Source organism: Tamandua tetradactyla, chromosome 7 (genome assembly GCF_023851605.1).
Source record: "Tamandua tetradactyla isolate mTamTet1 chromosome 7, mTamTet1.pri, whole genome shotgun sequence".
NCBI lineage: Eukaryota > Metazoa > Chordata > Mammalia > Pilosa > Myrmecophagidae > Tamandua > Tamandua tetradactyla.
In genome coordinates this window covers 20,061,243-20,084,265 of record NC_135333.1, presented here as the reverse complement: position 1 = coordinate 20,084,265, position 23,023 = coordinate 20,061,243, and the positions used below count along the sequence as shown (strand labels likewise).

Below are 23,023 nucleotides of genomic sequence, written 5' to 3'. Positions count from 1 at the left end.
GTCCTTACATCACCCCTAGGGTGTAAGCAACATGAATGCAAGGACCAGATGTGTTTTTTGCTTCCTACTGCATCTCCACAGTGCTGAGCACATAGTAGGCTCTCAATTGATATTGGTCAAATGAATAAAATAAAATGAAAGGGTCTCATGAACATCAGGGAGTTTCTTGGGTTATCTGTGTTTTAAGGAGTCCAGATCTACAACCCCTTGGAGGAAAACAAGAAGAATTATCCTGAGGGCCCTTCCTTGGAGTTGCCTGGGAACTGCCTGAGGAAGTGGAATAGCTGCTGATGTTTATTTTACCTGTTCTGTTTCATCCCTTGATTTAGCATGTAGAGCATAGGAGCTGATGCCAACCAAAGACCTTTGGTCAACATGAGGTGTTAAAAAGGAAAGAATGAATATAAGGTATTGGTATATTAAAGTATCAGCAAAGTCCCTGACTACAGAAAGTCTATATTAAAAAAACAAACAAAATCAGAACTAAGTTACTGATAGACCAAGGAGCAGTTATTTGCGTTGCAAGAATGTTTTTACTTTGCAAATGAAGTCAACAGAAGTGGCTTAAAAAGTGAACTTCTTTAGCACTTTAAAAATACAATGCAATTTACAATTTAAAATATTTTCCGAATTGAGAAATGATTGTTGAAAGGCCTACCTCTGGTCAGTGAACTGATGAATGTGTGTGTGTGTGTGTGTGTGTGTGTGTGTGTGTTGTGTGGTTGTTCCGGAAGAAGAGACTTTCACTACACCTATGTAAGCCTGTAGTGGCCACAGACTTGGTCTTACAAGCACAGCTTGGGTCATTTCCTACAGAACCTGGTAAAATGGGCATAATATAAATTCCTTGCAGGGTTGTTGGGAAGGTATATCTGTAGTAGGCCAAATAATTGCCCCCAAAGATATTAGGTTCCAATCCATTGAATCTGCAAAAGTTACCTCATTTGGAAGAAAGGGTCTTTGCAGATGTGATTAAGTAAGCCATCTCGAGGTGGGGAAATTATCTTGAATTATCTGGGTGTACCTTAAAATGCAATCACATGTGTCCTTACAGGAGGGAGGCGGAGGAAGATCTGACAATGCACAGAGGAAAAGGTGGTGTGAAGACTGAGCAGAGAGAGATTTAAAATGTTCTGTCTTGAAGATTGGAGTAATACAGCCACAAACCAAGAAATGCCAGCAGCCACCAGAAGCTGTAAGAGATAAGAATAGATTCTTTCCTAGATCATCTGGAAATAGTGTGGCCCTGCTGACACTTTAATTTCAGCCCAGAGATAGTGACTTCTGACTTCCGGTTTCCAGAACTGTGAGAGAATACATTTCTGTTGTTTGTGGCAATTTGTTACAGCATCCCTGGGAAACAAACACAGTATATAAACTAATTAGCACAGCACCTGGACACAATAAGTGTTTAGGAATCTGACAGATATTGATTTGAAATTCCCACTCCATCCACTTGGTATGTGACATTGGACAAATTACTAAATCTCAACCTAACCTTAATTTTTTCAGCAACTATTTCATAAGATTATTGTGAGGATTAAATGAAAAAATGTAAAGTGCTTAGAGCAGTTTCTCAGCCTCGGTACCCACTGACATTTTGGACTGGATAATTCCTTGTTTGGGGGGCAGTACTGTGCTCTGTAAGATGGCAGTAGGACCTGTGCCTCTTCTACAAAACCAAAAATATCTCTAGACATTCACACATGTTCCCCGGGGCGGGGGGCAGAATCACCCTCAGTTGAGGACCTCTGGTATAGAGACTGGCTTCTAGAAAGTGCTCAATGGTCAGTGACTCTTTGCTGAATGAATGGTTTCACAGTGCTTAACATCATGAGCTCTGGCCTCACACTGATGGGTTCCTATCTGAGCTCCATCATGTACCATCTCCATGGGCGCACCATTTTGCATTTCCTTTCCTCAGTTCCCCATCTGTGAAATACAGAAATAATAGTATCAGCCTCATAGGGTTATTGTGAGGATTAGATGAGATGATCCATGTAAAGAATTTAGAATAGAGTCTGACACATTGTAAGCTTCAATAATAATAACAATATTTGTTATTTGTTGCTATTATTATTATTATTACCTCTGAGTAAGCATTTGGGAGTTGGAATGGGGACACTTCTCAGGCACGTAGGCAGAAGTCTACCAACCATCTAAGGCTGAAGCAATTCTTCCCTGGTTTCCTCAATCCTAATTTCTGTGGGAAGCCTGTCTAGGTTGCCTCCTGTCCCAGCAGCTTCCCAGGAGCCCCATGGTCGCTGCATTTAGAAGGAGGCCCCACTATGGGCAGAATTTGCCCATTCAGTTGTTTTCATTCTGTCTTGGACACCTCAAATGGAAAAGCACAGAACCAACCCTTAGCAGAGTTAGTGCATGAGCAGAGGGCAGTCCTGCCCTCCAGAAGTAGCTCTGAGGATGCTCGAGGCCAAACAGACCAAGGAAGCCAGGATTCCATGTCTAATAGTAAGAGTAAGGACCATAAGGACACTCTGTGGGGTACTGACTAAGCACTGCACCTGTGCTTGTAGTTTCTGCTGTCAAGTGCCTCAGCATGTGTAGGAATGCAGACAAGTAAACATGGACAAGGGCTCACAAGGCCATGGGTGAAATGTCCTGATAGCAGGAGCACAGGGTGCCTAGCATGCACCTAGAAAAGCAGGCAACCCCATTCTGGGGGCTATTCAAACAGGGTATGTTTCAACTGCCTAAAACAATAATACTCCAAGTTACAGAGGCTTAAGCAAGTTTCATTCTCTCTTGTTGCATAAGCAGTCCTGAGTCAGGCAGCCCAGGGTTGGCAGGATGTACCATCTAGTTTTTGAGCCCTATTTTAAGGCAGCTGGAAGAATGAATAGAGATAGGTGCATCCCCTCCTTTAACAGGAGATTTCCTGGAAATTTCACCCAACTTCCCCTCACTTCTCATGGGCCAGTACATAGGTAGAAGTCCACATCCATTATAAAAGACTGGGAGCAGCATCTTTTAGCTGACAGCATTGGTAGAAATCCTAAATAAAACCTGGATTCTGTTAGTAAAAAGAAGGGGAGAATAGATGTTGGGTAGGCAATTAGCTGGTCTTGTTTAGAGGGTTGGGTAAGATTTCTTAGAAGGATGCAGTTTTCACTATTAAACATTATGATTTTACAGAAGAATCCTGGAACCCAAAATTATAAGCCAAAGGAAGTATACCTGGGAAATAATTTTGGAGTGGGAGGTAGAAGGGGAATAAGGTTTTCAAGCTGCCACACTCCTCCAACTAGCCTTTAGAAATCAATTTCCTATTATCCAGCCTCAGTTCAAGATCAGATTATTCCTAACCCCAGTAATAATTTTAACACCAGCTCTAATGTTGACCTTAAATCCACTCAACTCCTATCCTAACTTTAACTATAACCCCACCTCTAACCCTAACACTCATTCTAACTTCAACCCATTCCTAATCCAAACTCAAACTCTAATTCTAACCCTTACTGTTAATGCCTAACTCATCCTCAACACCAACCCTAAATCTAACCCAACTTTGACCCTAAATCTAATTCCTTCCCTGAGTTTAACCCTGATCTCAACTCTAACTATACCCTCTTCCCTAACTCTACCCCTAATCTTAACCCAGAATCCAATCCCAATCCCAACCCTAATCTTAATCATCTCCAGAAAGAATCCCTTCTCCCCATCCATTCAACTTCGTCCCTGCAGTAGGGCTGGTCTGACAGGACTCAGGTGCGCACCGGGTTAGCATTGTGATCTTGACACCACAGGCCCATGCAGCAGCCTGCCTTAGACATGGAAGGTGACAACATGGGGGAGCAGAGAACAGTGCCTCCCGGGACCCAGGGCCGGGCAGTGTGAATACTGGCAGTCCTTGTGCTCTATGGTGGCAGAACTTTCACAAATTTAGCCTTCATGGGAGTTTAAATACAATTGTAGCAAATTGTGCTGATTTCTATTTCACAGACTTGGATTTACTGGCTTTTGAATTCATTATCTAAATGTATGTAAATTATCCACTGTGGACCAAAATACAGCAATTTTCATGAGGACTGTGTTTTTTTAAGAGGACTGTAATTTTTGTAGGAGGACTTTAGAACGCCTCCTGCTTGCACTGGCTAGCTGAGCATGGGCCCAACAGAAGATTCAAATGAGGACTGAAAGGAACAAGGAACACCTTTTAGAGAGCAGAAGAAAAGCAATAGATGGTCTCGAATCTATACAATTCCGCAAATATTTGTTGGATCCATGCAAGACACAGGCTTGGCACTGCAGGAAATAAAATACGAGAAAGACTGCTATCAGGCATCATCAGATCTAGGGTAACTGGGGAGGGGGTGTCAAGACCAATACAGAATCACTTCCCACTCCTTCAGCTCTCTGCTTAAATGTTACATCATCAGAGAGGCTTTCCCCAGCACGCTATAAAAAATGGTGATCCTGCTATATGAGTCAGGATCTCCCAGGGAAACAAAAGGTACATTCCACAGGGATTTTGAAGAGGCAGGGACAGAGAAAGGCAACTAAGTAGGGGTACTGAGGCATCCAGAGACTGGAGTCATTGAGAAGCCATTTCCTCTCCTGGGCCTGGAAGGGGCAGGGGGCAGAAATGATGTTATGAGTGTTTGGTGGGAGATGAGCTGCTGAACAGAGCTGTTGTCCTAGAAGAATGCAGGCTCTGCCAAAATGGAGGCTGGAAGCAAGTGGTGAAGACCTTCAGTGCTCTTCTTCCACTGGTGGTGTATTGGAATTGGATCACATTGGCTCAGGGGAGCTGATTGTATACATCTTTTCCCAACTTCAACATCAAATTGAAGTTTGAAATCTCTCATGGTGTAAGTATTTATACAATGGACATGGGCAAAAGCTACTAATCAGGACTTTTTTACTCTGGAGAGAAGGCTGGGAAAGAAAGCACCACTGCTTCCTACTTCTTTCATCTTCTCATTGGCTGAATCCAATAGCCGAGCAGGGCTTAGAGGGAGGAGGTAGGATGGGAGGGGCAGGAAACAGAGAATAACCAGCACACACCACTGTTACTTTTTATTTCCTTACCCTGCTTTGATTTTTTTTTTTTAAGGAACTTATCACCACCTATCATATTACATAATTGTTCGCCATCTGTCCCCCTCACTAGATTGGAAGCTCCATGAAAGAAGGGACTTTGTTTTCTTGTCTAACATGTCTCTAGCATTTTGGGACAGTGCCTGACAGCTGGCTCAGTCATTTTTGTTGAATGAAAGAGTACAAGGCAGAATTGCTCAGTGGCTTAAGAGAAGTAGGAAGTGCTGGGTTGTGCAGAGAAGAGACTACATCTCTGGAGTTTGAGGTGCCTGTAGAACACCCAGAGAGAAATGTCTAGCAGAGAGTAGGAAATGCTGAAGACAAAAACTTGAGGGCCTGATCCTAGAAGACACCAACCACTCTGCTGGAGACCAGTGGAAGAGTATAGGAGAAAGGGACAAATGCCAAAGACCGAGCCGTGAAGAAGTCCTATAGCAAAGAATGAGGAGAAGAAGGGAGAAGCAAGGAAGTAGACAGAGAAGGCCTGGAGGTGTGGAAATTAAGGAAGAAGTATTTTAGGGAGAAGGGGATGAAAAATGCCAATGGGAACTGGCATTTTGTCAATACTCAACTAACATTTACTGCTGAATAGGTTGAAGCTAGAGAAATAGCTACTGGACTGTAAAAGGAGGAAGACTGTGACCAACATGAGGCATTTCAGTAAAGTGGTGATTCAAAAATCAGATTCCAATGAGTTGAAGAGCAAATGTGCTACTGAGAAAATTAATTATGATGCTACAGCATGGATAGACTTTGAAAACATTAAGCTAAATGAAAAAGCTATATGATTCCCTTTATACAAAACCTCTAGAATAGCAAATCAATGGAGACAGAAAGTACATTTGTAGTTTCGTGGGGCAGTGGGCAGTGCATTTGAGGGAGAGATAGCGAGTGACAACTAATGGATACAGGTGAATGAAAACGTTCTAAAACTGATTGTGCTGATGATTGCACAACTCTAGGAATACAGTAAAAACCATTAAATTGTATGGCATTGAATTGCTTCTCAGTAAAGCTGTTATTAAAAATTAATTATGTAATTTTTGTACAAATATATACCCTGTACTTTGTCTATGCTAAGGCACCATTAATTATCAGCAGCACCATTATTTTATCTCCCACAAAGAAAGCTGATCCTACCTGTACTGGTTTGAAATGATGTATGGACCCTAGAAAAGCCATGTTTTAATCAAAATCCCATTTCCCGTGGCAGAATAATATTCAATACTGTATGTTTGAATCTGTAATTAGACAATCTCCTTGGAGATGTGATTTAATCAAAAATGGTTGTTAAACTGGACTAGATGACTACTTGTCTCCACCCATTTGGGGGGGTCTTGATTGGTTTACTGGAGTCCTATAAAAGAGGAAACATTCTGGAGAATAAGAGATTTGGAGAGAGCAGAGAATGCTGTAGCACCATGAGGCAGAGTCCACCAGCCAGTGACCTTTGGAGATGAAGAAGGAAAATGCCTCCCAGGAAGCTTCATGAAACAGGAAGCCAGGAGAGAAGAAGCTAGCAGATGATACCGTGTCCACCATGTGCCCCCCCAGATGAGAGAGTAACCCTGACCGTGCACCATGTGCCTTTCCAGATGAAAGAGAAACTCTGAGCTTGCCATGTGCCCTTCCACGAGAGACCCTGAACTTCATCTTCCTTCTTGAACCAAGGTATCTTTCCCTGGATACCTTTGATTGGACATTCCTATAGATTTGTTTTATGATCCTTTTTTGTTTGTTTGTTTGTTTTTACGTGGGCAGGCACAGTGAATCGAAAGCGGGTCTCTGGTATGGCAAGTGAGAACTCTGCCACTGAGCCACCATGGCCCGCCTATAGACTTGTTTTAATTGGACATTTTCTCGGCCTTAGAACTGTAAACTAGCAATTTATTAAATTCCCCTTTTTAAAAGCCATTCTGTTTCTGGTAGATTGCATTCCAGCAACTAGCAAACTGGAACACTACCAAAGGAACAATGGCACATGGTTCCTTTTTTTTAAAACTCACATTGACTGTGGTATGCATCCCCGTTTCAGAGAGGTTAATTTCTCAAAATGTGTCTTAGAATCAACAAAACAAGGTAACGTAGCAAATACGCGGCTGAGGGAGGCAGGCTGGTCGGAGAGAGGTGAGGAGCTAAACACGTGTCACAGAAGGAGCTCCTGGGCCTCTCAGCAGCACACATCGTGGCTCTGTACCCCTTCCCAGACCATCCGTTGCTTTTATGTATGGTTTTACTATATTTATGTACCTCCAAACAACTTATGACTTAGTTTTGCATGTTTCTGAACCTAATTCCAAGAAATCAACTCAACAGAAAGTTACTGAGCTCCGCTGGGTGCAGGCCGGGTACTGGGGGCCTGCTTCTCAGGGAGGGAACTGCCAGTGGTGTGGGCTCAGGGGTGTGCCCTACTCCGAGGCGTCGGGAAGGCTGATGATAAAGAGGAGCCGGCCAGGGGCCCGTGGAGGGCGGGTGCGGGGCCGGGGGCTGCCGGCCACCATCCCGCCAGCACGTCCCGCCGGCCTTTCCTCTCCCTGGACCCCGGGGGGTCTGAGGCCCGAGAATGGAAAAGGCGACCCGTGCTTCTTCGCCCTCACCCCCTGAGGCCTTCCGCAGGCTCTCCGGGAACACGCGAAAGCCAGTTTCTCAATGAGGAAAACTAGTCAAGCGGGTTGAGGCGATGGCGCCGCGCAGCGGAGTCCCTCACAGACGCGCGCTGACTGAGAAGCCGTCACGCCTGCCCCTGCGTCCGCCGCGCGGCCACCTCCTGGCCTGGCCTTCTACTGACCGGTTCCGGGCGCGAGTCCCACTCAAAACACAAACCAGTCCGGGTCTACGGACGCGCGGGAACCGCAAGCAAGGGGCAGCGCCGAGATGCCCCGCCCCTGACCTTTCACCCCCTCCCCTCCGACCAATGGGCAAAGAGCCGGAAGTGGCCGCCCTGCGGCCAGGCCTCCTTCCGGCGGGCCCTGTGGGTGGTGCTAGGGGAGGGTCCCAGGCAAGTCGGTGCGGAGGAGCCGGGGCCCGTGGCCTGGGCGGACCTCAGGTAGACGCTGCTTGCCGCGATCGCGGACAGTGGCGCCAACTTCGGAGCGAGGCCCTGAATTAACCTGCCGGCCGTGTGACCCGTGGAGAGTTACTTGCCCTCTCTGACCCTTTTACCGGCCTCCACGGTCAAGTAGACTGCCTTGGTTTCTTGCAGACCGATTTGAGAATTAAAGAGATAGTGTATGCAAATTAACTGGTACAGACCCTGACATATGGAAAGCACTTAATAAAAGAAATTATGTTCCTATAATGGAACATCATTCTAATAAAAATGAAATGCACTACGGATAGCATGTGGCAATGTGGATGGATCTCAAAATAGTTATGCTGACTGGAAGAAGCCAGGCAAAAAATGAATATACGCTGTATGGTTCTCTTTATATAAAATTCGAGAAAATGCAAACTAATCTATAGTGACAGAAAACAGAAGTTGCTTGAGGATGGTGGAAGGAGGGGGTCAGGATTACAAAAGATCCTAAGGAAACTTGAGGGTGGTAAATGCATTCACTGTCTTGATTGTGGTGATGGTTTCATAGGCATGTCCATGTGTCAAAATGCATCAAACCAAATACTTTAAATATGTACAGTTTATTGTATGTCTATTATACCTCAGTAAATCTTTTTTAAAAAACTCAAAAAAGTAATGATGATGATGGTATTGAGTTGTCCTGCCCACCACCCACTCTCCCCAGCCCTACATGATCACATTGTCAAAAACAGAAGAAATTCTCTTGCAAGTAAGGGCTGGAGAGACATTCTCTTACATAGAAACAACAGCAGAACTTCTCCAGGATCCTAGCAGGGATCAGTCCAGCTTCTGTTTGAATCTCCCCTCACTGAGAACTATGGGCAAAGGGAAATGATGAGAAGGACAACTGCAGCTCTTAGGAGATGTTCCCTCCCGTTGAGTGCACCTGTTTGTTCAGAGGAAGAGACTGCAGCGGTAGCAGCTTTAGTGGATACACCTTGGGGCAGTGGGACCTGCAGAGAGCAGCTACTGGAGCTCCCTAACCCTTTAGAGCTCTGTTTCTGTTCCTTTGTGTATGCTCCCACACGTCTATTGTACCCAGTGCCATCTTCCATTAACAATGCTTCACTAGAAGCCTGGATCGCTGGTCCCACTAGAGAAGATGAAAGGTGGAAGGGCCCTAATCCAATTCAAGCCCATTTTGCTCAGGGAAGATAGGCCAGGGAGACTCTCCTAATCCTATATGACCAGCAGCTTCTGCTCCTTCCTCCCATGCAGAGGATGAGCCCATCTGTGCTTCTGCACTGCACTTGGAAACAGTTTCTTCCTCACAGACAGCCGTGCCCCCCTCTGCCCAGCTTGCGCCCTGATGCTCTCCTTGCCAGCCCCTCCTCAGGCTCAAGGATTCAGGTGGTCACACTGCAGCCCCTGGATAGTTCCAGAGTCCATGGGCAGGCTGGAGGGGGTGGCAGGACACAAGAAGGCTTGGAAGACTCTGCCACAGCCAGTTCCTAATCCTAGAGGGTGAGGAGTCCTAGTCACAGAGCTTCTGCAGCAGACGCTGCGGCAGAGGTTTTGAACTGGTTGGGGGTCTTCACACTGATGCTGCCTGCAGACTAATTTTGTCTCTAGCCCACACAAAGGTTTGTTTTTGTTTTTATTGCATTCATTGCCAATATGAAAACATTGAGAGATTTCAAATAAAAAATTCAGATTCTCAACTTCTTTTGACAAATTGGATGAACTGGCATCACTGTGCCCACCTTGCCAAAAGCCAGTGATTGTCTGGGACAGCGGTCCTTCTGATAACATTAAGGATAATACTATCTGACACTTATTGAGCTCTGCCAATATGCCATGTACACTTTACAGGCAATTCATTTGTGGTGGCCTCACGGGCCTGCTTCCCCTTGTTGAGAGTCTGTGCCTGACACCTGTAGGCTTTGAACTTGCCACCCCTGCTCCAGAGGAGGAGGGGAGGCCTGTAGGGGGGACCCCTGGGGCAGAATCCACCTTCTACGCTGGTCCTTTGGACTGATGAAAGCAGATCTCAAGCACCACGCCCACTACTTCCAGAGGCATTTTAATCTCCCCTTCGCCATTTGGCAGAAGCCATCAGGCTTCACCCTCTTCCTCCTCCAGCTGCTCTTTATTGCTTTTATTATTTTAAAAGAATTTAAAAAATATATAACAACAAACAAATGTAAACATTCTTTATTACTTTTAAGCATCACCAGCTCTTTTGATCTGGGTTTCAGTAGGGCCAAGTTGCTAACCTGAGCTGGGGCCAGGCCCTCCTACCAAATACAACAACACAGTCAGGCTCGTGTGTGGGAGCTGCTGAGCTCCTGTCTGTTTATTACTCAGGTAGCCTGGGAATGGAAAGCCGTGATGAAATCTTGGCTATAGCCTTGATTTTAGCAAGGCGTCTGATGAAATGCCTCAAGTCTTTGCAGCAGAAGAAATGTAGGTCAGCTGATAGAAAGATGCAGTGGCTTTTTAACTGATGGAAAAGTTGCACCCAGACAGTTACAATTATTAATTTGCAGTCAGTGTGAGTTATTAATGAGGCCTACACTCACCAGAAAGAAAACAGAAAATATATTTACCACACATTTAGAGAACGATTTTCACAGCTCTGAGATCAAGAGCCTTGGTTCTGAAGACAAGCAGATTCAGGATTAAGTATCTTTCTGCCTCTTAGCTGTGTGAGTGCAGGTGGACTACTTAAACTTCAGAGTGTTGGTTTCCTCATCTATGAAATAGGGATGGTGCCGCACTGTGTGGGACTGTAAGGGTCCTAGAAAAGTTCATGTTCAGAAAAGATCAGCTAATCCTTTCCTGTGGGTGTAGACCTATTGTGGGTGGGGTCTTTTGGTTAGGCTATTTCACCTCGGTGGTGGGGTCTTAATCCCCTTACTGAATTCCTTTTTAAGAGGATAAAAGACAGAGAGAAACATGTGGAAATGAGCCCCAGAGAAACTGAAAGAGGTAGCCACTGAAGCCAGAAGCAGAAAGCAATGAAACCCAGGAGTGAAGGATCAGCAGACATTGCTATGTGCATTACTATCTGACGAAGAAGCCCAAGCTCACTGGTATCTGGTCTTCAGGGAGAAAGCATCACCTGTTGAGGCCCTGAGTTGGATATTTTTATGGCGTAAGAACTGTAAGCTTGTAAATTAATAAATCCCTATTATAGAAGTTAGTCCATTTCTGGTATATTGCATTTTGTCAACTTTAGCAAACCAAAACACTGTCTTATAGGATTGCTTCAGAATGAAATGTTCTAATGCTTGAAAATCACCTGGTCCACGAGTGTGCTCAATAAATGTCGTTCCTTTGATGATCAGGTTCAATATGATACATCGTCATGTGGAAACTCACGCAGAAAACTTGGCATGAAAACCTAATCTTTTTTCCACTTCAGTTATCTAGATGTGCCTACTTTGCTGCCACAAATGCTAGACCCTATTGTCCCCTTAAGACAAAAGGAGATGGCAGATGGGAAATAGAGTCACAGTCTTGGCTCCCCTTGGACACTCAAGGATGAGGCTGAAGCCCAGATAGTCACTGCGAAAGAAGGAGAAAATGGGAAAAGATTGCAACTAAGGAAAAATCAAAGCTAAAAGAGGAAGGGGGAAGAAAAGGAAGGAAATGAAGGGAGACATGGAAGTTCTCCCTGGTCTTGCCCTTTCATAATGGGGATTCTTTTTTTTTTTTTTTTTTTTTTTGCTTTTGAAAAGAGAATTTATTAGGTTACAAGTTTACAGTTATAAGGCTGTAAAAATGTCCAAACTAAGGCATCCAGAGAAAGATAGCTTGACTCAAGAAAAGCTGATGTCTGTCACATGGTGTGCCAGTTTTAACTGTTGTGTACCCCAGAGAAGCCATGTCCTCTAGTCCTGATTCAATATTGTTGGGTGAGTTCTTTTTCATTAAGTTGTTTCATGGAGATGTGACCCACCCAATTGTGAGTGGGACCTTTTGCTTAGGTGGTTTCCATAAGGATGTATCTCCACCCATTCAAGTTGGGTCCCTTATTGGAGTCCTTTAAGAGAGAAACATTTTGGAAAACTCTTCAAAACTGACACAGACAAGAGACCTAGGAGATGCAGAAAGAAATTGCCCCCCTGGGGAAGCCATTTGAAATGAGAAGCAGGGAGAAAAAGCTAGCAGTTGTTGCCAGGTGCCTTCCCAGCTGACAGAGAAACTCCAAAAGTCATCAGCCTTTCTTGAGTCAAGATATCTTTCTTTGGTGCTTCTGTTTGGACATTTTTATGGCCTTAGACTGTAAACTTGTAACTTAATAAATTCCCTTTATAAAAGCCAACCCATTTCTGGTATATTTGATTTCCAGCAGCATTAACAAACCAAAAACACATGGGAAGGAATGTGGTTGGCTTCTGCTGGTCCTTGTTCCTGGTTCTGCTGCTTTCAGCTTCTGATGCCAGTGGCTTCCTCTTTAAGCATCTGTGGGCCTTCACTTAGCTCCTCCAGGACAGAACTCTGGGTTCTGGCTTGCTTAGCATCTCATGGGAAGACACATGGTCATGTCTTTTGGGCTCTGTATCTCCAAACGCCATGTCTAGGCATCTACTTTCTCTGTCAGCACTCCAAGAATCTCCAAATGTCTGCATCTCATTTGGCTCTGAAGCAACTGTTCTCCAAGTTTCTGCATCTGAGGTTTCTCCAAAATGTTTCCTTTTTTAAAGGATTCTAATAAACTAATCAAGACCCAATTTGAATGGTTCATTGCTTCCACTTCTGATGCCGGGGGTTCTTCTCTTAAGCATCTGTGGGCCTTCACTTAGTTCCTCCAGAACACAACTCCATATCCTGACTTGCTTAGCATCTCATGGGAAGACGCATGAGAAAGGTATCTTTCTCGGGATGCCTTAGTTTGGACATATTTATGGACTTAGATCATATATCAAATATCCCAAACAGTTCCTAAAACCTGCAGGGAAAACTCCATTAGAATTCAAAGTCTGAGTGTCATTTATGGAATGATGTCTCATCCTTGGGGCTTCAGAGAGTGGCAGTCCCATTCTCTCTAAGAGCTTATGCAGCAGCCCTCCTCTGTGCAAATGCTGGGATGAGGGTTACAACATTGGGGTGACTTGGGGAGACCACCTTTCTCTTGATTCCACCCTCTTCAAGCATCAGGGCAACACTCAGGCTCTCTGCCATCTCTGGGTACATGCTCAATCCCCTCAGATGATTGCCAGTCTTCCCCCAGTTCCCAGTTTGTGTGCTCCACTCTCTCCGAGGCCTGGGACACTGACACTCTTCCTGAATATTGAGGTGGAAGGCCTGTCCTCTGCTTCCAGGGCAAAGTCACCCTTCTAATACAGATGGGTAGGTCCACTCTCCTGGCCTGAGATTTCTTGGCTTAAGGCCTCAACTTCCATAAATCTGCCTTTGTAGTAATTTTTCCTTCAATCTATCCCTTTTCTGTCCCTTTTCATCCAGACTGGCAGTGGTTTCACTTATACAGATACCACAACACTCTTGTTGGTTTTCTATCCAGTATACTGGGATCATGCCCATCAGACAATAAGACCTTCCACAGATCCATTCTGGATAACTCCATCTCCAATCCTTGTTTGTCCTGTAATGGCTGACTGCTTCCATGTTTGGTTAAGTTCTCATGTGGGGCTCTATTCACTGGGGTCTCATTTTCTGGAAGCTCAGAATTTCCCAGACCATCAATTTCTGGTTTCTTTGTACCCAAAAGTTGAGTTCTCAACTTATCTCATTCCTGTTGTGTTTTATTATAACCTGCAAGGATCAGTGTCCTAGTTTGCTAGCTGCTGGAGTGCAATATACCAGAAACAGAATGACTTTTAAAAGGGGAAATTTAATGAGTTGCTAGTTTACAATTCTGAGGCCGAGATAATGTTCCAGTTGCAACAAGTTTATAGAAATGTCCAATCAAAGATATCCAGTGAAAGATACCTTGGTTCAAGAAGGCCGATGAAGTTCAGGGTCTCTCTCGCATCCGAAAAGGCAGATGGTGAACACAGTCACAATTTCTCTCTTGGCTGGAAAGGCACGTGGAGAACATGGCGTCACCTGCTAGCTTTCTTTCCTGGCTTCCTGTTTCATGAAACTCCCCGGGAGACATTTTCCTTCTTCACATGGAATCTCTGCTTCTCGTGGCTATGTCGTTCTTCTCTGCTCTCTCTGAACCTCTTTCATTCTCCAAAATGTTTCCTCTTTTATAGGACTCCAGAAACTTATCAAGACCCACCCAAATGGATGGGGACATGTCGTCAACTAATCTAGCTTAACGACCACTTTTGATTAAATCATATCTCCAGGGAGATGATCTGATTATAGTTTCAAAAATACAGTATTGAATAGGGATTATTCTGCCTTTATGAAATGGGATTTAGATTAAAACATGTCTTTTCTAGGGGACATACATCCTTTCAAACCAGCACAATCAGCTAAGCTGCATTCTCCACATTTAGTTTGGAAATTTCTTCTGCTAAATATCCAAGTTCATCACTCTCAAATTCTCCTTCTATCCATTATCAGAATTTAATTTTGCCAAATTCTCTGCCACTTTAAAACAAGTGGACTCCTTCCAGTTTGCAATAATACATGCATTATTTCTGCCTAAGGCCTTATCAGAAGTATCTTTATAGTCCACAGCTCTACCAACAGTCTCTTCAAAGCAATTCCAGCATTTCCTATTCTCCTCCTCACAATTCTTCCAGAGTCTCCCCCTTATCCATATAAAAAGCCATTACAACATGTTTGGTATTTGCAAAGCATAGCCTTAAAATCTGTTTTAGTTTGTTAGTGCTACCAGAATGCAGTATACCAGAAATGGAATGGCTTTTAAAAAGGGAACTTGCTAAGTTAGCAAGTTTACAGTTCTAAGGCATAAAAATTTCCAAGCTAAGGCATCCAGAGAAAGATACCTTGACTCAAGAAAGGTCGATGTCTGTCACATGGGAAGGCATATGGCTGGCATCTGCTGGCCCTTGTCCCCAGTTGTGTTGCTTCTAGCTTCTGATGCCAGTGGTTTCCTCTCTAAGCATCTGTGGGCCTTCACTTAGCTCCTCCAGGACACAATTCTGGGTTCTGGCCTGCTTAGCATCTCATGGGAAGGCACATGGCAACATCTTTTAGGCTCTGTATCTGAAAATGTCTGCGTCTAGGTGTTTGCTCTCTCTGTCGGCACTTAAGCATCTTCGAATGTCTGCGTCTCTGTCAGCTCTGTAGCAATAGTCTCCAAGTGTCTGCATCTCCATAGTGGGGAGTCTCATGGTTTGACAAAGAGGGTCCTCGAGGGGCTGGCAGTGTTCCAGAAGAGACTAATGGGATCCAGAAGGAATTGGAGACTGTGATAAGAGAAGCACACAGCTGTGTAGGGCTGTCCCTCAGACCCACTAGAAAGTGGGATTTTACCACCAAGACAAATTCCCACAGTCCCAAACTCAGAGGCCCCTTTGCTGATGTACTTCTTGCCCTCAGTGGCTCTGGCTCCAGCTGAGGGAGTCAGGAGGTCCATTTATCTGCTGAGGGCCTGGGAGAATTTTGCTTATGTCAAGCTCATATACTAAGAGGAAAAAGTGGAATATTTTGCTGCAAAGGAGAATTGTTATTTTTCTCTAAAAATATGTGCCTGGCACATAGCAGATGCTCAATAAATGTTGAGTGAATGAGAGAAATGAAGACCAAATGGGAGTAGGAGCTGGCGGTTCAAAGGCTGGCATGCAGGCTGCTCTGACGGTGGTGGTGGTGAGGACAGCGAGGGTTCCCACATTGCCAGCATCCCCCGAGGCACTAGCCTTTTTTCTCTGTTATCAGAGTAATATGGGCATATGGTAGGTCAAGTGGTACTAAAAGGCTTAAAAACAAAAACAGTAGGTCCCTACCTTTTCCTGTCCCACCCCCCAGTGGTACTGCTATTAGCAAAACGACCTCTTCTCAAAGATATTTATTGCAGCATTGTTTGCAGTAGAAAAAAGGTTGGAAATGCCTTAAATGTCCATGGAAAAGTCAACGAACTATTGCAGCAGCAGCAAAAAAAAAAAAAAGATCTCTTTATGTACTGATATAATATGATCTTGAGATACAGGAAATGCAGAAAGCTAGGTGCACAGTAATCCAGACCATGTGATACTGGCATAAGGATAGACATTTAGATCATTGGACTGTAACTGAGTCCAGAAATAAGCCTTTGCATTTATGGCAATTGACTCTCAATAAGGGTGCCAAGATGATTCAATGGGGGAAAAACAGTCTTTTTAAAACCTAGTGTGAGAGGAAACTATATATCCACATGCACATATGGAGCTGGACCCCTACCTCATATCATGTCATATACAAAAATTGAGTCAAAGTGAATCGAAGGCCTAAATGTAAGCACTAAAACTATAATAATTTTAGGAGAAAATGGATGTAAACCTTTGTGACCTTGAATTAGACTATGGTTTTTCAGATATGACATCAAAAGCAGAAGCAACCAAAGAAAGAATAAATAAATTGAACCTCATCAAAATTACAGACTTTTGTGTTCATAGGACACAACCAAGAAAGTGAAAACACAACCCATAATGGAAGAAATCCTGTCCTGTTCCAGGACAATTTCCTCCCTTCTGTTAGTTTGCTATTGCTGTGTAACAAATTACCCCACACCCAGCAGCTCAAAAACACACATTTATTATTTCTGTTTTTATTATCCAATCTGGGGTTTCAGGGTTTCTCCCCCATCTCCTGATGGTTCTGAGTAGCGGCCGAGCTCTCAGTATAATGGGAGCTGCTGCCCCACTGCCAGAGCTCACCCTGGACTCCCAGTGGCATTCGTGTTTTCAGGGTCTCATGTCAGGAAGTCAGGACCTGCAAAATATCAACTCTGCTCTCACTTTGGGGAATTTCCCCCATGTCTTATTCATCTTCAGGAGCAGCATCAACTCCTTCCATAGGAGTCTTGTAACATTAATTTTAACAAGACTCTGCTTGTCAGGGCCACTTCTAGGCAGCCCTTGACCCAGGGCAACATCAGGGTTATCTGGGGGTGTCCCAGCCTGAGCCTGGTCAATGGAGACATACATCAAAGGCTGAGCCCCAGAGCAGATGTTTCAAGGGATCCTGGCAGCAGCGAAAGAAGAGGCTGGGGAGGGAGACAGGAGGCTGGTGGTTCTGGAACAGCCAGCTGTTGGGGGCAGGCATCGGTCCCAGCCAGCAGGCTCTAGGCATGCAGAATCAGGCATGATAGCAGAGGCAGAGACAGTGAGCTGCTCTTAGAAGTAGGGTTTAGTCTGAGGACTGGGGTCTGGGTTTAGGGGGAAGGCAGGACACTTGTTCCCAGGGGATGGGATGGGGGCAGGCACAGCTCAAGGCAGGGAGACTTAAGCAGATTGTTGTAACACAGGGGATAGTTCTTAGACTGAGATATGGGGGGTGGGGGTGGGGCAGGGTAGAGGGACAAGGGCATAAGGCAAGAGCCCTGGAATCTGAGCCAGAATAGCAGCAAGTGGGACCATCAGGCCTCCTGGTCCAGTCTAGGTCAGGACTGATTCCCGAACACGGGTGAGAGCAAATGCACAGGCAGTCCTGGAGGGACATCAGATAGACACAGGGACATGTAACAAACACTTACAGAAAAGTCTGGTTCACCACCAGCAGCTGAACTTAACAGAACGGATTCTTCACTGAGGACCTTTCCCTTGTAGAAACTGATTTTGACATTTCACGAGCTCCTCAACAGAGCGTGGACAGGAGAGAGATGCACTCTGTTGATGTTTGCTGGCAATTCTGATGGCCCTGATGAACTGAACTAAGGGAGAGAATGAGCTTCTATTGAGCAGGAGCTTTACACACACTATTTCTGAGATGGTTTTCTCACCCCTATTACATAGATAAGGAATCAAGGCTCAGAGAGGTTGAGAAATTGGCCAGAATCACACAGCTAGTAAGTGACAGATCTAGGATTCAAACCAGAGTTTGCCTGAAGCCAAATGCAATCACTCCCCACTCTACCTTGACACCTCCTGAGGCAAGAGGTAGGTGGTCTCACAAGCCTTGGTGTAAAGGGCTTCCTGTGGAAGGAATTCCTGGAGTTGCTGTTGAAGGCCTGGAATCAGCTGGTGGATCTCCTCTAATATCGCAGCACTTATTAGGTGGGAGAGGCACCTAAGCAGAAGCTCTGTGTCTGCTTCTGCCCAGCACACAACCCTCAGTTCTTTGGAGCCAGTAATAGGATTTAATTTGCAAACCTGTGCTGAGAGCCCCCAAGTTTACCAAGTTAACAGATTATGGGGCACCTGTGAGCTGCATTATCCAGGAAGAGCAGAGCTCAGCCAGGGCTCTGCTAGTCCTGTTAACATGTGGCCAAAGTTGCAAACCAAACCCCACCTTGAGGTGCCACCTGGGACTGCCTCTGTTGGGTTCTGAGGGAGATTCCAATAGAAGAAAAAGCTATAAAGCTGGTGATCTGATGTAGAAATAGAAAGAAAATATACGGATGCAGATGTACATAGATATACTGATAAAGGTATGTGGTTATACAGGCAGGCAGGCAGAAAGATAGAAATAGAAGTAGATACAGGTTTCCCAAAGACAAGCCAGGCAAACATACACTTTGAAAATAGCTACCATATACTAAACTCATTTAATCTTCATAAAGACCCTGTAAGGTAGGAACTTTTATACCTACCTGTAACCTGGAGGAGAGACCACCACACCCCCCTTGCTGCCTGCCTCCCTTTCCTCCCTGATTTTCAGCCCAGCTCAGAATTGTTCAGAATAATGACATTTCCCAGCCACCCTAGCTGGAAGGTGGCTAAGTCCCGACCAGCAGGGTGTAAGCTAGCATGGTTTATGAAACTTCCAGGAACTGTCCTTAAGGGGAGGTGACTTTCTTTGTCCCTTCTTCCTTCTAGCTGCCTCGCATGTGGTTTTGATGGCTGGAGCTAAAGCAGCCCTGGAAGCCATGTGATAAGGAGGGCAGAGCCATACGAGGGAAGGAGCCTGGGCCCTTGGTGACCCCGCAGTGGCCACACCACCCACGGGCTGCCTGTGTTTTCAGGAGAGGGCAGTAAAATTCTCTCTTGGTTGAGTCTCTGTGTTTTCTGTCATAGACAGCCACATGAATTCTAACAGATTCCAAACCTTTAATCCCTCTGACTAAAATCACCATCCCGCACTGCAGAGGCCCCACTGTGGTCCTTTAGGTCTCAGGTTTGTTCTGAAATGAGCTTCTCCACCTTGGAGGTGAAGCAAATGTGTGTCCCTAGGGGTGAGCAGGAAACAGGAAAAATATGTTCGTTTTAAGTGGGGAAAGCCATTGCATGCCATGATGATACAGAGGCTGGTAGTCAGAAGAAACAGATTCACAAGCTCCGTCAGCCTCTGCCTGGCTCCCTGGCCCCTCTCCAGGCCCCCTCTGAGCCCATCGCAGTTTCTACCTGTGGCTAATCCATCAGTTCTAGCCCTGGGCAGGAGGCACATCGGGAAGGTAGCCAGCTCAGAACCCAGCTCTATGCTTACAGCCGGTGCTCCCTAAATGATGCCAAACCCTGTGCCTGGCATCAAGTCCTCATGAGTAAATGAACTAATGAATAATAACAATGCCTAGTCACTGGCCCTCATTCTTTAGCCTTTGATTCTGACACTTTGATAACCAGACCTTGGTCTCTGCCGAATAGTGTTGCTCCCAATTCAGGCTCACCTGGAACCTTGGAATGCGACCTTACTTCGGAGCAGGGTTTTATTTATTCTTTTTTACAACAATCTGCTATTATTTAAAATGATGTAATTAAGGTAAGGTGAGGTCATGCTGGATTAGGGTTTGCACCAAATCCTTAGGAGACACAGACGCAGAGAAGGTGAGGTGCAGATGGAGGCAGGGATGAGAGTAATGTCTGCAATCCAAGGATTAGTCGAGGATTGCTGGAAACCACCTGGAGCTGGAAGAGAAGCATGGACAGTCTCTCCCTCAGGGCCTTCAGAAGGGAGAACCTGCTCACACTTAAATTGGAATTTCTGGCCTCCAGAACTGTGAGACAATAGATTTCCGTTGTTTTAAGCCACCCGGTTTGCGGTACGTCATTATGGCAGCCCCAGGGAACTAATATGGTCCCCAACTCTTCCATCTTCCTTGTCCCCACTAGGGGCCATTTAATGCATGTGCCCTTCTCCCTGCCTCCCCTGGGTAGACCTGGCCCTGCCTTCTGTTCCCTGGTCCACTACTGACCTCAGGCTAAAGGAAGTTAACCACATCTGTCCTCTGTGCTGTGATTCAGCCTCAGGCCATTGTTGGAGGCAGCTGGCTCTGGTCCGGGGGGTCTGTTCTCACACCTGAGCTTTGCCTTCTTGCTGAGACTCAGACCCTACCCCAGTGGACTGGATGTCTTCCTGTCTTGTTCCTGGGGCCTGGATTCTTTCATGGGAGCTGACCAGGCTGGGGTACCCCTGGGATTTGGACCTTCCTTGCTTTAACAGGGGCTGGAGTCCTGCCACCTCCGGGAAGCCCTTCCTGTCCCGCTCCGTCCCCTCCCTGCTGCGATGGCCTTCCTGGGCTCCCTTTCACCTGGCTCTGTGCTCCTCACAGGACCTTACAACAGAATAGTTCAGCTTGTTTGAGTCATTTATTTCTTACAAGGTTGTTGAACTGTTTCCACATGCCAGGCTCTTTAGTGGCACTGGGGATAAACTGGAGAATAAAACAAGTTGGTCCCAACTCCTGGGACACTTATAGGGACCAGGGAAAAAAGATACCAAACTTAACATCACAATGGTGATCGGTGCCCTGAAAACACTAAGGTATATAAAAGTAGGTTATAGGGGAACTGACAGATCTGAAGGGGTCAGTGAAAGCTTCCCTGGGGAAGTGACAGCAAAATTAGGGGTCTTGAAGAATAAGATCTAGCCAGGTGGAAGGGGAGAGTGTTTGCAGCAGAGGGAACAGCATATGCAAAGGTTCTGAGGCAGGAAGGTGAGTGGCAGTAGACCTGAGTTTCAAACCCCATGAAAGAGGGGGAGAAGGGTGTGGAAAGGGCGGGCACGTGGGCAAGCCCCTTTTAAGTCAGTGACTGTGTGTTAAGCCATTGAGTCTGCTGGACGGGGCCTCCCCTTGGTGTGGGCCAGAGATTTGTCCACAGCCTGCGGCACCCCAGGCAGGCCCCTTCCAGGCTCTGCCACCCTCCACCTGCCCCACTGTCCCACTGTTACAGGTGTTGTGCCCAGCTGGGTCTATGATTTCATACTTTATCTCTCCCCAGTTCCCTATATCCATAGGACCCCCAGGTCACAATTTGTGGTCTTTTAGCAAGGTTTACTCCCTTTAGGAACTTGAGGTAAGAAAAGACATATAAAGGACAACCCCTATCAGCAATGTTCAAGATGTGGGGTGGAAATTCTGGGTTCCATCTTCCCTGAGGTGTCTGGTGAACATGACAGCTGGACCTGGGCCTGCCCGCTGCCTCTTGTGCATGTGAGAGGTGACTCACCTCTGAGACAAACTTGTGGACACAAGGTTGGGGGAGGAAGATTCAAAGAAAAAAATAGGAGAGAGACTTCATCACGAGACCCTGCCGGGTGCTTCAATACATCCTGCAGTTCTGGAACCAGACCGATTCTGTTACTTCCTCTGATTAAACTTCTGTTTTCCCTTAGCCCACTGGATTCGTCTTTCAGTTATTTAATTCTAACTGTAATAAAGAATCCATTGAACTGCATGCTGACACAATATGAGGCTGTGAAGCAAACAGCAGGCCTGGGAGGATGGGATTGAACTGGGTGGAGTCTGTAGGGCTTTGTCATTTTTATGAGCTCTGGTACATAAAATCTAATTGCATTTTGCCTCAGAACTCAGAGATGGAGATATACTCAGGTCAAACTGGGGACCTTGGAGCAGGAGAAGAGACCAGTGCTGTCCTTGCTGTCGGCAATCTAGTCCTTTTCCCAAGTCACAGCTCCCTGCCTGTAGCTTTCCTGACCCCTGTCAGGGTGTCAGCATCCTGGTCCCGGACTCATCCGTGTCTTAGAGCCTGCAGGCAACCAAGACAGGGCTTCACTGTCCCACCACATTCCCAGTTTTAGACTGGAATTGCTTGCTCTGACCCACCTTTCAATGCTCTACCAACTTGTTCTGACTCTTCCAGCTTCTGTCTTTGAGGCTCATTTCCCCACCTCTGGTCTTCCCCACTCCCGCACACTTCACACTCAGGGCTGCTTCTCCAGTTATGACTTCCTGAGTTTGGGTCGCTTCCTTGCTACCACAAGAACTCTCCCCTGGACCATTCTCCCAGCCAGCCTGGCTTGCCACGTGCCTCAGCTCTGGCATGTGTGGGTGTCACCAGCCTGGGTGGCTGAGAAAGACACAGCTGCTCCAGTGAACCACCTGCCTCAGGAACCAACCCCCTGTGCTGGCAGAGCCTCTCCCCACGGCTGAGCCCACAAGCATCGTCCCTCAAAAAACAATCCCAGAGTCTCGGGTGAAGAGGGGTGCCTTGCCCCAAAGTCCAGGAGCTTTTGGAGATGCTCTTTCAGACAGAAGTTTATGTGGAGGGCCGGTCTCTAAGGAGAATTTCAAAATAATAAAAAACTGGCATGTATAGGATGTGACAGCACTGGCCAAGCCCCAGCCAAGCACTAGAGGTCCCCTGCTGGGGCCAGGTGTTAACTCTGGACCTCTGGGACCACAGGAAGTTCCTGGGGTTCCAGTGGAGGGGCTGGAGCTGGCCAGAGTGATGGGCCCAGGAGGGCAAACATCAGCTGCTCACCAACTGGTGTGAAACTAATTCAACATTTTAAAAACAAGTGCAGCTGCATTGGTACATACCAACTGCCTAGCAGTCCTGGTTGGTCCTGCTGTATGAGCGTTAGGTAGAAAAACAGGCCTCATTGTGGAAGAGCTTCTTCATGGAAGCAATGGCTTTGCCTGACGGTTCCACTGGAGCCACACCCTGTCAGAGGCTTCTCCAGTGT

The 23,023-nt window shown here is 46.0% G+C and overlaps 1 long non-coding RNA gene across 1 annotated transcript; it reads right to left on the bottom strand.

The window, feature by feature from the left end:
- Window positions 1-569: 569 nt before the first annotated feature.
- Window positions 570-7,884, bottom strand: LOC143689517 (uncharacterized). The gene is made up of 3 exons (XR_013178814.1): window positions 7,656-7,884; window positions 1,736-1,932; window positions 570-1,353 (listed from the first exon to the last, which is right to left on the bottom strand). It is a non-coding gene; the product is annotated as an uncharacterized LOC143689517 (long non-coding RNA).
- Between the last annotated feature and the right edge of the window lie 15,139 nt (window positions 7,885-23,023).